Raw genomic sequence first — 16,910 nt, forward strand, 5'->3', positions numbered from 1 at the left:
AGCAGCCTAGGATGCACTTGCTCTCAGGACTCAAAGCTTTTTGTATGTGCTAAGTAATTTCTCCTTCCTACTTAGGAAGCTTTTAAATCCTACTCTGATTTTGCTGTGAATGCAATTCCATACTGCTTTGAGTTCTAAGCAACCAGGAGGCGGTTAGAAAGCTGGAAGGGGGACATGGCAATGGAGCAGGGATTCAGGTTGGCTCCAACTACTGGTTCTTCAAACACTCCTCAACATTCAGACTGCAATAAGACATAATGAAGGAAGACAGACAACTCTCCCACCCTTTAAGTCCCATGATTATAAGAGCTCTAGGATCTGTTGCTGTGCTTGCAGTTTTCCCTTAAGAAGGCTGTAAAAATGACATGTTTACTGACAGTTTGGTTTTCTTATTAATTATGTTCTCTCTCTTATGTTGAGAGACCAAAAGGTAGGATGGGGCTGTTGACCTAACTGTATAGCTGTTTGGGTAGGCTGGAGGCACTGGAATTAACTCCCTGAAGTTTGTCTGCCTTGCATTAATTCACATACCCACAGCTGCAGCTGTTCAATCACTTTTGTTTTACTGGAAGTTTGTTTAAACAAACAAAAAAACCTCCTTTACTGTGCAGGCTTTTCTCTGTCTGTAAAAGTTTCCAATTATTAAAAAACACATATAAATATTTTTAAAAGCCGTCTCCTCTCAGAGAATTTGATTACTGTAATATAAGTGTGTGTAAGCTGTCAGAGACACATGAATCACCAAAACAGGACCACACAATCAAGATGTTTATAAACTCTTCAAAGGAAACCAAGAGCACAGTTTGGAAAGAAGAATAAGAGCACACCTAACAAATGTGTCGATTGTGACAAACTGATGGGAAGGTACTTCTGAGATCACTCAAAATTGTCATTTATCATACTAGTGAAATTTAGAGAGCATATGACAGCCTAAAAGTGCTTTATAATTTACAGGTCCATGCAGTTGCAGTTTTTAAATCAACCTCATTTTCCAAAGCATGCTAAACCACACCACCTTCTCAAAGTGTGTTTTGAAAAATTCATTTTGCCAGTCAACTTTAATCTTCTTTGTTTCTTTTGAGGTGAAATTTTGTCTTCATGGAAGCTGGAGAAAACACTGATCCAGGTATGTTAAGAAAAAAGCAAACCAGAGGTTGCGCTCCACATCTGTAAGTACAACACACCACATTTCTGAAGTGCTGTGCTAGATTTCTCCTCAAGAGCTGGACTAAAACAGTGTCCCAGTTTGCCCAGTGATTCATGATGTGAGAAAACACTCCATGGACAGTGAGCTCAAGCTAATTTTATTTGTTAACCAACAAAGGCTGGTCTTAGGCCTAGCTCTGCCAAGGTAAACAGATTGTTATATTAACAGCCAAAATTCAAATCCCTTTTAAGCCAAGAGCAAAATAAAATGGCAGAGTTGGGACAGAAAGATCTGGCTTCACTGTATTGAGTACTTTTCTTCAAAATATTGTACCTCATGATGCCTGCATGTCTAACCTGCCCCAGCTTGCAAACTCTAGCTATTAGACTTTCTGCTGGAAGAAGGCATTTTTTACGTTAGGAATAAAATCCAATATCAAAAGCTATTCAAGTTATTTTGATCTACAAAGGGAACATTCATTCTCATGCCAACACAATCCGCTATTCCTAGCCTTATATTACCATCAATCCAAATTGTAACATAAAAACTCATGAAACAGAATCAAAGCTAGTTATTAACAACCCTGCTGGAGACTGGCACAGTACAACTCATTACTGCAATGTCAGGGACAAAGATTTTTTTTAATTTAATGCTTACTGGTTTGGGTTTAAAATATACAATTTGAAATGTTAATGCTATGAACCAGGCATTGAAATGTAACCTGTCAGCTATATTTAAAAAAGCGTATCTGGAAAAAAAATGTTGATTAAAAGTTTAACTAGTCCTACCTTTCATTCCCCAAGTTAGTGTCACATATACATGTGAAATTATTTTGTTGATAATTACAAACATTTCTTTTACTGTTCAGTTTGTTTCCTTGCCACCTTTTAAATTACAAGTAAAATCTACTCTCTTAAACTGACCTAGTCAGAATTTCTTTAATAATGCCACAAACATTTGAAGACAGAATTGTCTCCGTTTATGCTATTTTCAATTATTATAGAGTGCCTTTCCAAGCAAGAAATAATAAAGAAAAGAAACAGAGATTTGCTACTGTGCAACAAAAGCCATGTTATTAAATCAGTTTCTTGTGACATCTGAAGTGTGTAGGTACAATGGAAATGTTATTAATGTCTTTGGCACTATTCCACCCAAGTAACAACATCCATACAGCAACTCCACCTTCTGCAGCAGGCTGGTTTCACACCCAAATGTAGACATTAAAGCTTGTGAACACAGTTAAACATGGCAGTCAAAGACTTAAGAGCTTCTCTACTTCTCTAAATTTTATGTTTTCACTTTTGTTAGTCACTCCACTTCATGTGAATGTTAAACACACTTGTTGCATTAGCTTACCCAAAAAAAACCCGAATGGAAACTAGACAGACTACTTTTAAGTATTCTACATTCAAGCTTTAAATTAAAGTTTCAAATTACATTTGCTCAGAAGAGAGTGCATCAGAGCTTTTATCTTTTGCATAAAGACAATGTTTCATAACGGGTTACAAATCTGCCCATCAATTTCCATCTGCCTCAAAACCTGACAGACAAGGTCTTCTTCAAATGAGCTGTTCTGTTTGAGACACCTGGGTACAAGCCGGTGAATGTACTCCTCTTTCAGAGTCTATGGGCATACTTAAAAAAAATAAAATCACTATTTTTTACTATATGACAGGTTGCAAAAAAACTCTTAGTAAAACATTAGGAGCCACTAGGAGAGAAAAACATCAGTACCTTTTATTAGACCAAACCACAAAGCATAACTGTGACTTACAATCAGAACTCAAATTAAAAAAATACCCCAAACCCCAAACTACTTCACATTCAATAGTGCTGGTTTCCTAAACTAGACCTAGAGGGCCAGAAGGTCTGAAGATCACAAATGACCTACAAGGCCACTGTTTTCTGCACTCCAAGAACGCTGAGCAGCTGGCAGGCCAATTGCATGTGGGATGCTGTGGTACAAATATGATTGAGAAGGAAGACAGATTCATATAAAGTCTGATGGGGCTCTTCTACCAGAGAACAAAATAATCTCTAGTTTATAAAGACTCAACTCTCTCAGTGTCATTATACTTTATAATACCAGATGAAGGAGCCACTGAATAGCCTTTGGAGTCATCACTCTACCAAAATGGAAATGCCCATTACCATGTATACCTCTGAAATGCACATAAGACACAATTAAATAACAATATATCACTAACTTTACATCTTAAAAGTAGATTGCAACTGGGATATTTAAGAAAGCTTGAGCTCCTAGTTTTGTAACATGTCTGTGGCAGAAAAATTAACTTACACATTTTCTATCTACTTGATTGCAAGCAAGTACTGAAGAAATGTAATTTCCTTGAAAAATTAATTCAAATTTTTTCTCCATTTTTAGCATTTTTCTTTTGCAAAACTACCAGGAATAATACTCCCTGCTAAAAGTATTTGCAAGGATTCCGCTTCATGAAAAAGAAAAGCTCGAGGGGACGATAAAAACAACATCAGAAGGAAAATCTGTACTCTTCAACCTTCAAGATGTTAAACCCATGCTACATGATAAACAGCAACTCCTCTGCTAAGACAACAGCTTTCAGTTTACATTACATTTTCCTACTTCCCCTTTGAAAACAATGTGGGGGAGCTAAAGGTCATAGTCCTAGAATAGTACCTTCACTGAATCACTCCGTCAAAGAGCAGAGCAGCCACAGAAGGGGCCACCTAAGTCACACCACCCAGGGGCCTTTCTATGTTATAGTCCCAGTCCTCTCCCACAGGCCACACTCGCTGGAAACATCACAGGCAGCCACAGAGCACTTAGGACAGACACATGGGAAGCATTTGAGGGGAAGACCCTTTGTGTGCAATTCACAGGTACAGACACATGCAGGCACAGAAACAGAGGAGCTGACTGAGCACCCCAACCAAAATCAGATTTGGAGGGCAGAGTGAACACTTGGCCAAGGGCTGTCGTGACTCTTCTCTGGGCAGCAGCAGAGCTGAAGCCACTCCAGCTGACATAATGCCTGAGCTGTTCTTCAGGAAAAGAGGAGAGCTAGTTTTCTGTTTTTCAAAGAGGTATGCTTGGTTCCAGCTTTTAAAACACATAAACACCCAGTTATTCTTGTGGAATTCACCCAGTAGGACAAGTAATACTTTATATTCCAGCTAAGGTATTTGGTATGACCACAATCCATTCAAAAATCTTGCATTTACAGTCAGGTAAAGATCAACAGTAAATCAGTGTGTTTGTATTTTTGTATATATGTGGGACCTTTCCATATAAAATTTGCACCTTATAGAAATTCTGTCAGAAACAACTTCAGGTAGGTATTTCTAATAAATATTATAAATTTGTTAAGCTTTTCTTAGGCCTATCATAGTAGTTGCCTCTCACTGAATTTATTGTGTCACATTCATATCTCTGATACAAACTTTTTAAGCAGTATGCCAAAGCACATCTGATCACCAAAGATGTTCACACACACGCAACGATGGAGTAAGCAAGGAAAAAAAAGATAATTGTGGTAGTTCTAGATGGCAGCAGCTACATCTGTATTTCCCCTTAAATATCACTGTGCATCCAACAATACATGTTAGATTTTATTGGGATGAGTCTCCTTAACCCTTCTGAAAGACTGAGATTGCATAGACAATCTTTGGCACTCATGTGGCTGTCAGTCAGAGAAGCACTTGTATTCTATGAATTAATTGATCTTTTCCTACAGGGCAAAGCGGTCCTTCTGTTTCAGAAAACAAAATGAATCATAATGTTGATACTGAAAGAGATTAATTTTACTGTAATTCATTGGTTCTATTAACCAGAGTGCCTCTCAACTACAGCATACAGCTGTACAAACAAACGTACTTCAGACTCACATTGTCAAGTTTATAGACAATGTGCATTGTGTTAACCTGTAACTGAAGTAATACAGTGCTTCTCAGAGGCAAAACTGTCCTGAGAGCTGGTGCACCTTTAGCACTGTTCTTCCCCTCAGATACTAATGCATACAAGAAGACATGGAAGACATTAGATTCAGAGGAAAACACTTATCATCATCTTAACATGAGTTCCTGACTCCTCCAATACCCATAAAAATAATTCAAAGTTCTGAAGAGTATAAATTATTATACCCATTGCTGAGATAAACAGAAAAGGTGAAGAGTACTGTAACTTAAGCTAAACAAAGACAAATAATTCCATATTGTAAACTATATATTCATAAAAACTTATTAGTAATGCTACCCTTGCAGTTTTTAAATCTCATTCTCAGACAACTGAGAAGCTAGGAAGGATATTAGTTACTTCTTCAGAACCTTTTCAGTGACATGATGTACCATCATTTAACCTCCCAGAAGATGAGCAGAGGTTGTGGTCAACAATTTGTTCACAGTTTTCATATTGAGTACTGCATAGCATTTGTTAAAATTTCAAGCTTCTAAAACAGCAACATTCACCTAGTCTCATTAAAATCAGACTAGAAACATGAATGTAATTATGACTATGATCTCAGAGGAGCTTGGAGGATTTCACTAGATGCCTAAGCTGTTACTATCACCACACATCTTTGCCAAAAGTAGCAACCCTTTTGCACAGGAGGAGGATGGGGAGGATACAACATACTCCTCTGCATCTTAGCCACATTTTCTTGAAGTGCCTATAAAAATGGTGTTACATTAAGTAACCAGACTGAAAAGTGGTGCACAGACACATCCTGTTGTGGTATTCCTGCTTTTGGAAGTGGCAATTTCTGCAAGAAGAGATTGCTGGCAGCAGTAGCCTGATATAGCCAAAATCCTCGGACTGTGCTACAGCCCTTCGCTGTGTAATGCCAGCTGTAGACAAACACGGCATCTTATAAAAATTTTAAAGTTATGTTGTTTTCCCTCAGTTTCATGGAATTCTATCATTTTTAACACAGCAGCTGCAAAATATTTACCCCAGCAGCAACTCTTCTGATTCCACCTGTCAAATGTTACGACTACAAACCAGTCGTGTTTTAACTGATGCATTATAAACTGTCACAAAGAGATGCATTGTACCGCAGTGAGAAGCTGGACTGGATGTAGAAGAGAAATAATCAGCTCTGTTTTGCTTTAACGGTGCTTTTCAAAATCCCATCTGTCAGTTTTAGGCCTGGGCAATTAGGTACTTCCATCAACATTTTTTATTTTCATTTTTTCTTTGAGAAATTCTCTTGGTTTTGATCAAGGTAAAGCCTTTCAGAAAGCAAAGGTTATGCTGCAAGTAGAAGACACAGCTCTTCAAAGAGGTATCTTCTGGTAGCAGGTTAAAGGTCTCAAGAAGTCTCTTCCACCTGCAAAAACACTCTTATACTTCCATGACATCTCCTTTAGGACCAGAACAAACCTCCAAAAACGGGGCACTACACAGATCTCCACCTTAGAAGAACAATCCTGAAAGCAAAAACTGATGCAAGCCAAACAAGTACATTTGAAAGCTTGTCACTGACTCTCATTGCAAGCAGGAACAGCTTGTGACCTGATAACAGCATTGTTCCAATAGGGAATTTGAGCCATTCCGTGCTGGTTGAATGGGAATGCTCAGCCGAGCTGTGCATAGTGTGAAAGCACAAACAACAGTCAGCATTCAGACAGAAGAACCCTTTGCTGCATTGAGGATGTGGGGAAAAGGGGGACAAAGCAGCAGGATGGAGCTTTGTGGAACCCAAGCAAACAGAGGCAATAAACCCTATTGTTTTATAAGTAATTATTCTTCTGACAACCTCCTCCTCCCACCCACACCCAGTAACCAACACTGGTACTGTCTGGAACAGGACAAAGTGTGTGACCAAGGAAGTAACAATAAGACAGATTCTCCTCAGGACAGAGGGGTCGATGCTGGCACAGAATCTTCCTATGGCACCCAGGAAGCAGCGTGCAGGTTAAACCACACAACCAAGAGAACTAGAGAGGACAGAAATAAGGCTGTCCCTGAATGTTATCTACCCTGAGCACCTCTTCCAAGGCTAAGGAGAAAGCTCTACTTTTCCCTCGTCAAGAAGAGGGTTGCTGGACTCCATCCCTTTGAAGAATGTTCTAAGGATGTTCCCTAGTTTCCAGTGTTTCGATATCTTGGAGCTAAGGAAATCGGAAGCCAAAACTAATCCTAGATTTCAGAGGGTCTGGAGAGGTAAGGAGCACTTCTTACATTTAATTTCTCTGCCTACAAGAGAAATTACATCAGCTCCTTGATTTTGGTTCTTGAGAGAGACACTGACAGACTTGAACAGACAGGAACTGCAATTCTACTTAAAATAGCAACATCCTGCTTTTAAGTTCTCCAAATTAAAAAAACATTGGAACTTCAGCATTTGGCTTTGCCAACTTCCACAACCTGTTTTACTTCACATACCAAAGGCACCAGTCTTCCATCAAAAAATATAAAAAACGTAGCTGGCAAAACAAAATATGCAACACACACCTCAGCATTTATACTGGTACCTTCCAAGGTACCAATTCTGACTCTGAAAAAACTCTACAGGTTAAAGCCATAGTCTTTCAAAGACAGCCAGTCCTTCTCCTTCCTGACATCATACTTACAGGAATTCAGCCAAAGGTTTCTTCTTTCCCTAATTCTGAATAAAACTCGTAAAGGATCATCCACAATTGGGCTATATTCCACACCAGATTGCCTTCAGAATTCTGTGCATCTTTGCATCTTAATATAGAGAATTCTGAGACTGTGTAAGGGAAGCACATAGGAAAGCTTTCTAAAAAGAGCAGCAATGCATTTGAAAGAAAGGTGAAAGAGAAGTAAAGATGAATTTGAAGGAAGGGCATATGAACAGATGAGATGACAGAATGACAGCATCCAGTACCTGAACAAACCAAAAAAAAAGAAAGGCTGGAGAGCCTCTTTCCTGAGAAACAGAGGAGAAACATGATGCAGATTTATTTAAAGGAGAAAAAGAAAAAAAAAACCAACACCACAACACATGAATCCAAAACAACAAAAACCCTCAATTTTCAAAAGGAAAGAAGCATACATGTACTTCACTAAGTGACAGGGAAAGGTGTAACTGCTTTCTGACAGAATGAGGTGAAGGAATGAGAAACACACAGTAATAAACGAAACTATTTTCTCCACAACAGTGAACAAACTATCAAATACATTGCAGAGGAATTACATATGAATAGATCTCTCTTGACTCTGGAACCAGTGAAGATCACTTTGAATTGTCAGAACGTAGTAGTTCATCATGAACTAGATGGCATCTTATCTTAATCTTTCACGAACCACAGTCAGATAATTGAGATGTCAACTAATCAAAAGCACTATTTATAGGTGCTTCACATACAGAAATTGTAGTCTTTAAAATAAGTAGCACAGTTAATGCAAATCAAAGTGAGCAACTCTGAAAGGCAGTATGAGCTGACAGAACTCCGACCACTCAAACTGACCTCAGTGGTCAAAGTAGAACTGACAAGTGTATTTCAACTGTTTTCAAATGCAGCTAAATAAAGGTATTTGATGAATGAAACGACCAGCAGATACAAGGAACTTTTATTTTAAGTTTCAAAGAAAATAAAGATCTTTCCAATTTTAGAAGAGATTACTGGATGGAGGAGGAATGAGCTGCTGTCCAGGAGGATGAACATTAAAAACTACTGTAACCAAAGACAACAGCAACAGTAGCAGAAGATTTCTCTCCCAGTTAAAAGATTGTTTCTTACACCAGAAAAAGGCAATCTTACTTGCACAAATTAGTTGCCTCTCAAAGGTACATCTCTTTTCATCACACACTCAGTCAAGTAAGGAAGAAGTCATAGAAGGATTCTGCTTATTAAGACCTTCCATCCATAAAACAGCAGTTAATCAGACTGAATTAACTATACTCACAAATCCCTTGATTAAACATGTTAACTCTATGAAGTTGGAGCAGTCTTACACAGACAGCAAAACTTGGCCTACTGTATCTACAAGACTTACAGACTGCCACAAAAAGAAAGAAGCAAATGAGAAGTTGGTCAAATGTATATATAAACTAACTAGCTAAAATCCAACAAAATCCAGAAAGTATTTAGTTTTATGTCACCTGAAAAATTAACTGTGTCGTTCAAGTTGCTAGCAAAAATAGCTACAAAGAACGAATTCCCAACATTAGGAGTACAGCAACTAACAATGAATCAAGATTAAAAATAATCTAATATCAGACTGAGATTAACGACAGGACTAATTACATGATCAGCTCAATGCAGCAAATGGCCTAGAATCTTACAATGAGATGAAACTTAACTGTTACTTTTTTCATTAAACAAAAATGCAACAAGAACACAGAAGTGTATCAAAATTCAAATCTACCTGTTGAAGAGGGTTTAAACTGTTTTACTTCACCATCTATACTTTAATCTGAACCAAATCTAGATGTCAAGATTACACAGTGATTAACCTTTTCTTTCCCACAGGCAATCTAAAAATAAATATATATAAAAAGCAAATCTTGTAAGCTACCAAGCCAATGTTCTTCACAACTGCTGGCAGCCTGACGCTTCTGTGAACGAAAACTGAAATCAAATCATAAGGCATGGCTCAGGCCATTAAGGAAGAAAATCTTTAATATCATGAGGATTCATAAATTTGTAGACATATTTGTGTACTCTTCTGAAACTAGAATTTATTTTCCATTATATCAGCAAGTGAAGTTGCAAGCATTTCTTGCTACCAGGCCTGCCTTCACACGGAGCAATTTTCTTTTCCCAATTAGTAGGACCGCACCCTTCCTGGAAGTATTTCTGCTCACTCTCAGATGTTCAGGAGTACCCATTGTCACAAAGTGCTTGATCGTGCACCCAAGGCAAGGCTTCTCAAGCTCAGCCTTTACTGAAAGGATTTCACTCTCTGCACTCATTTCTCCTTCCCTTCCCCTCTCATCGCCCAGTCATTTAGAAGATGAGGGGAGCAAAGTCAGGTTCTTCCAGGGTTTGGATTTTTTTGGTAGGAGTTGTTTAAGGGATTTTGGCTACTTGTGTAGGTTTTAGAGTTTTTTTTAAATTTGATAGTTTAAGCAGGAAAGTTGGATATCTGCATTCAGCAAACACCTCAGTTCTCCAATCTCAATGAAATGTAATAGAATCATGAAATGTAGTAACAGATTATTTCACAAGAAAATAAGATGGTCTTATCTAGACTGGAAGGTTTTGATAGGATATTTTTCCATAAAGCTGTTAATGACAATAAAGACACATTCCTAAGACACAGCTGATGGAAAAAAAAACTTGGTAGTCAATCTTCATACATAAAACATTCAAATATTATTTATAAATAACCATCACCACTCTTCCAAAGTCATTAATCCTCACATTTGGAACCATAAGGCCAAAGCTAAAACACTTCTTTGGTCCAAATTTAACAGCAAAAAGTTTTTTAAACCTTGCCATAGTGAAACCCCAAAATAAAGGTATCTTTGGAATTTCTGACAGTGGGAAATAGAAATAGACAGAGGAGCACTAACGGCTCAATAAGAGCTCAGTGAGACCTCATAGAAAGAACAGCAGGAATGAGAAAAACACTGAAAAATTAAGCTGAGGTTTTGCTGCTTGCCAGTTTTATATTCGTCACAAGGACAGCAAATTTTCAATGCTGCACAAATCTATCAGAAAAGAAAAAAACAAAGATCCATTCTGCCAAGTTACCAGAGTATTAAAAATGTTTCTTCCCAGTGGTAAGGATGAATCAGCAACCACAGATAGAGGACATATTTGATCCAAACCTGAGATGAGAGTTCCAAAGAATAGTATTACAACTGGCTCAAAAATGAAATGTTCTGTATATGTACACTTATACTCCAATACTTCTACCTTTAACTAAAACCTTTATAATTCTAGCTATCCAGAAAGACTACATGCAAAGACAGTCAGGCTGACACAGGCAGTCAATATAGCATGGACCAGTACCAGTAGTTGCACTGACCTCCATGAAGTTCTTCCCACAAACCCAAATTAAAACAAGCAGGAAAACACCCCGAAGTGACTTTTATGTGTGTTTGTTTTGAGACCTTGTTATCAATAAAGAACATCAGTGTGTTGCTTTATAAATTAACAAGCAAATTCCTAGAAACTACAAGCTGAGGACACATGTCATGGGGATTCCTACTTTGCTGGGGTGGGGTTTTTTGTTTGTTTTGGGTTGGTTGGGGTTTTTTTAATGTAAGTTGCAAATTCATTTATTACAAATTACTTGTAGGACATAAAACACTTAATTTTTAAATATGAGCAGTGTGACCAATGAAAGCTAATTAAATATTGATGGATCATTTTGAATGATTTGGGTTGGGAGGGACCTTTAAAGATCATCTAGTCTAGTTGGGCCCTGACTTGCAACACATGCAACAAATCTATATTGACATTTTTGAAAAAGCATTAGTTCCCTGGGGAGCTGTGCACCAATACTGACTTTGATCTTCAAACAAATGAATAGACTTACACTGGTTTTGGTGTGAGCTGGTTTCAATTGTCAGAAGTGATTTAGCTACACAGTATGAAAGAGAGAGAGAGAGAGATAAAGAGGAACTTTTTCCTTCTATACAATACTAATGAAATTCAAAGGCAGAGTTCAAAAGGCACCTCTTTATACTGACACTACAGATTAATCAGAAGTTCAGGATATTTTCCTTGTTTAACTGCTCAGCTTTCCATACTACGTTATCCTTGTTGCTGAAGAGAGTTGTATCAGCACAGACATCATTTGTGATCCACAACTCTACACAACTCTTCATCCTAAATCAGAAGCACAAATTCTCAGCAACATCCCCACTGGAATACAAACTGCTACAAGACTGAGAACAAAGACATCCTTTCCCCTTCCATTGCTCATCCTGCAGGATGCTTCTTTTTTTAAGGCAAAGTTATGTTAGAAACAAATCACAGCCAAGACCTTGCAACAGTCATCTCACCATGCAGCTTTTATGTGGACCCTACCACTGCATTCCAAAAAGCTGGTTTCTACTGATGCTTCTCAATTATCAAAAATAAAAAGGAGGGGGAAGTGAACTTCATTTGCTAATACAATCCATGAATACTTAACTGCATATTCTCTCACACATAGGGACTTCAAAATTTATTGTGTTTCCTCTCAGTGTGAAGCAGACTGACAGCAATTACTTTTACATTAGCTGAATTACTGAATCTTGATACTCACCTCCTCTCTCATTCCCCTCCCCCTAATATATTCTTTCATCATTCCTCAGTGTACAGAACACAGATATGCCCTACAGCTACTTCCTGCTTTTGCATCAAGGGAAAATATCCGTTCCCTGGTCCGGATTTTAAAAACTACACAGATAGGAACCATATAAAATCCATCATACTTTTTAATGAGCTTGCTCTATACCAGCAGTATCAGAGCAAAACAACTGATACCATCTCTGTGACTGTTTTCCCTCCTTTGATCTCATCAGGGCTTAACCTGCTTGCAGCACTTCAGTGACCTCTAACATATAAGACCTGAAATTTCAGCTGCTCATTTCACGTTACCAAGCTCTCCTTTTTCTCCTCTTAACACACGAGTCCCTTCCTCTTCAAGTGGAGAAGGAGTCAATGCATTATCTACAAGGTCAACACTGATCTCCTATGTGAATTTCAGTAGTATTCTTAAAAACATCCTCTAATATCCAGTAAATAACAATTACAAAAGAAGCAATCCGAACAATATCATAGATAAATTGTGATAAATTATATATATTGCATTAGTAGCAGTTTAAACAGTGTGTGCACTCAGCATTAATATAAAAATAAAACTGCTTTTCAATAAAGTGCTTTATTACATTACATTATTTTTATTGCATGTTCATTACATTACTTCCTTAAACCCCGGCAGAAAAAAAAACCTTTTCTAGTAGCTGTACCTTAATTTTCTACAGATTATGTAGAGATTTAGATTAGCACAAAAACAATCAAGAATTCTGCTGTTTTAAGAAACCATCTATTTTAAGTATTCTTTTCTTTATCACACTTTTTGAGCTAAAAGCAACAGTTAATATAAAAAAAACAACTATAATGAAGAGTCTGAGAAAAGAAGAGCTACTTGAAAGGGGCAAGCAGAAGAGATACCAACATCCAAAAAAGACCTCAAAATCAAAATTTTTTCATATTCTTTTACATATACACACATATTTAAATATTTTACATTTCTCTATTTCAAACCCCTACCTTGATTCATTTAGAAGGCAGCTCTCGCAACCTTTTATGGCAGAAATATTATTATCTCTTGATTTCTAGGGGAAAAAAAAGCTTCGTGCCAGCTATTTTTTTAATGAAATTTCATATAGGTTACTGAAAATATTGTACAATAGTTTATGAAAATTCCACTGGAACTCAGGCCATAAGACATTCACAGCCTGTATACTGTCACCAAAGAACTGGAAATCTGATCCTGAACATCTCCAATGCAATTGTCTTCTCTTGAAAAACAAATCTACCAATGACCACCAGAGAATTAAAATTACTAACACCTCAGATGAGGAGGAGAAATAAGACTTTTTACAGACTGGGGAGGATTTTTACACAACAGTTCCTCTATGAAGCCACTTTACAGCTGCTTAAAACCTTATTTAAAAAAAAAAATCAAAGTGAAAAAGATCATGTTAATCATCTTTCTTATGACTTTTCTTTATTCAGCTGAAACTGTTCAACTGCTTTCAAGGATGACAAGAATGACAAATATTATTTCTATTTTTAAAAAAATCTTACAGCTACTTTACTAAAAGGTTCCAAAATCTCCACCATTTTGGAGAGGGCACAGACACACCCACCACCTTCTGTGTGTGATATATACAACTTCTGCTAAGCTCAGGACCCAAAAATGCTTCATTTTAGACGGGAGTGTAGAGGTGCTGGAGTTTACCAGGTACACTCTCCAGGGCTCCTGCTGCAGTGAGCACTCTCCAAGTGACACCTAGAAGAAGTTCTGATGCAAGCACAGCTCTGGCTGCTGGAGGTCAGTGTGGCCTCACATGCAGGAAATGTCCTCAGAGCACTCTGATAAGACAGAGGAAGGAGGATGAAGATAAGAGAGAGGAAGGAGAAGGAAGTGGCATCTTTCAATAGTGTAAAGAGAAGCAGAGAGGGGGGAAAAGTTGAGGGCAGGAAAAAAAATAAAATTAAGAAAGATGAAAAACAGGAAAAGAGATTGCAACTGGTACAGAATAATCAGACTCTCACATAGACCAAATTTTTTGATTACTTTACTTCTTGGTGTAACATTCCTTTGCTGTGTACAAACAAGCTGTAGTCTTCAACAAAAAAGCACCTTTCTCAACTACTAATACAAAACCATGCAGACAACAGCTGTCTGCCAGTATGAGTGATCTAAATGGTTCTAAGGGCACAAGACTGCCTCTGGATCCAAGCTCCCAACTATGGTGAGAGCAGAGGTGATCGATGTGATTTCACATAAACAACAGCAACATTTCCTCTCCCTTTCCCAACAGGATAGCTTTAACAACACCTTAAAAATATCAAGATGAAAAAATACTGATGAAAAAGGTGTTTAAGCACTATGACGAAGGCTTCAACTGCTTAGCTTCATAGCAGCATTATTATACAGGTCCCATACCTCATTTAATCCACTGAACTGCCTGTGCTTTGAACATGAGCAAAGACTGCATAGCACAAGAAAGGATTTTCCTTCTTCTACTGCAGAAGCTGGAAGGTGTGTCCCAAATGACACAAGGAGTTGCACAGTTGCTTGGTGATGATGGCAGGTAAATGCTGCTCTCTAAAATCAGACTTGTACTCTTGCATTTTCTAAATTTGATAAGCAGGACATTTCAAACCAGGTTTTCCCCAAGGATCTACCATACCTCCTTTGTTTCCTGCACCTTGAACTTCAGGAGGACAGTCTGATGTGTGGGCGCACTGAGCTCTTGCAAATGAGACTCAGGAGTTCCCTGATCACATGCAAGTCTAAGTAGTGTCAAAATAAAAACATAACAAAACAAACCCAACCCAAAGGCAACAACAAACAAACAACCTCCCCACAAAACACCACCTCTTCATTTCTCAGACATTTAAGGAGAGGGACCAAGCTTGTTCCACTGTATTCATGATTACCTTTAAGGTCTTTGCCTTATCTTCCCCTTTTATGTTGCAGAAAACACCATTATTTCACTCAACTCTCCTGGCAAGTGCATTTTGAGTGCAAATGAATTCATTTTAAGGCACTCTACCTCTAATGTCATAGAAGAGCTCATAAAACATCAGTTAAGCAAAGTATTTCTTATAAGGTTTGGGGCGTGTGCTGTAAAAAATCTTGGGTCCCCACACTGGATTAATATAAAGGTACATATAACATACATACATACACATACACAGTGTTGGCCTAATAACACTCTGCAGTGCCACACAGAAAATACAAATGGTTAAAATGCAGGGCACACAGGTAATTTAAAAATAAAACTTTAAGAATCTTAACAGTATAGTACACAAAGAATTCACCTATTCTAATCAGCATCTAAGACATCTTTCAAAAATGCTATGTTTAAAATGCTTTTAATAAAACTGTTTTCATTTGATATCTCCTAGAAATTATACTCATAACTTCATTTCCTTGAGCAATTTCTCTATTTGTTTTTAAACTACAAGAATCACTTACCATTTAAAGATATGAACAACAATGAACCCGTATCTACCTTCCTTCCACTCCCATTTTGCAAAGAAACATCAGACTGAATCGCGATGATTTGGGAAAGTCATCATCCAAATGAGCTTTAAAGAAACCAACACGCAGGATCACAGCCCAGGGGAAGGATGGGTGGGTAAAAAGAAAAAATATGGCCTTTGCTACCAAGTTACAGAGTTCAAAAACCTTTCTAGACCTCTATCAATGCAAGTTACTTCACTGGTCCTTTATTGCTTTCCTTAATCTTTTTCACCATGAACCTAAAAAAGACTAATATTTGGACTACAGATTAAACAGAAATTAGACAAGTCTTACTGCAACACAATACAAAGTCAGTAAAAAATAAATGCACAGGGAGAGTATAAGAAAACAAAAATAATATTAAAAAATATTTCCCATGACTTGCCCTACTGGATACAGATTTTGTTCCATTCAGCAGTTCCAAATCCTACACCTCAATACAGCACTATATTTAAAATCTTATCTGTTGTGACAGAAGACAGAAGTTGAGAGCTGTGTCAGCGAGCAGGCAAACCAACCCTAACAGAGTCTTCTCCAATGCCCCCAGTTAAACGTGTCGGTCTGGGATGCCGGCCTACTGCCAGCAGCACCGGAGTTCACCCGGATCAATAAAGCTGAATGAGCTGCATAGGGATGAACGCATTTCAGCCTGAACGGCAGAACTAACTGAAAGTCGATAGTGAGAAGCTAGTGCTTAATCCTGTAACACGCAGGTAGACCAGCTGAGCATCGCTCCGATAGTACTCCTCAAACTAATCCCTCAAAGAACAAAGGGATGATTTATTTCCTACTATATTCCCTACGTCACTGTATTACAACAGGTAAAATTGTGTAAAATGTCTTCCCACGTAACGCATGATATTCAGTGGTTTCGGTGATGCTGCTCTCAGGTTCCCCCACAGTCCAGCAGCATTTCCGCTGCCGTGCGCGAAGCGGGCGGCCTGGGGACACCCAAACGCCGCTCTTCCGGAGCACCGTCCGCCGCTGCCTCCAGACGCCGGCCGGTGGGTGCACCAGGGCTGCCTACCAACAGCTGCTGGCTTCTTTTGTTCCCTGCTATCCGTCATTTTCCGCCGGGCACCGCGCTGGGCAGAGGGAGCCGCGGGCAGCGGC

At 38.3% G+C, this 16,910-nt stretch overlaps 1 protein-coding gene across 4 annotated transcripts in view; it reads right to left on the reverse strand.

Annotated features, from left to right (window-relative positions):
* Positions 1–16,910, reverse strand: part of SH3KBP1 (SH3 domain containing kinase binding protein 1) — a 215,870-nt gene that overhangs the window by 197,849 nt on the left and 1,111 nt on the right. The gene's annotated exons all lie outside the window — the stretch shown is intronic.

The sequence above is a fragment of the Neopelma chrysocephalum genome, unplaced genomic scaffold, assembly GCF_003984885.1.
Source record: "Neopelma chrysocephalum unplaced genomic scaffold, ASM398488v2 Primary Assembly neopelma1_76, whole genome shotgun sequence".
NCBI classification, from domain to species: domain Eukaryota; kingdom Metazoa; phylum Chordata; class Aves; order Passeriformes; family Pipridae; genus Neopelma; species Neopelma chrysocephalum.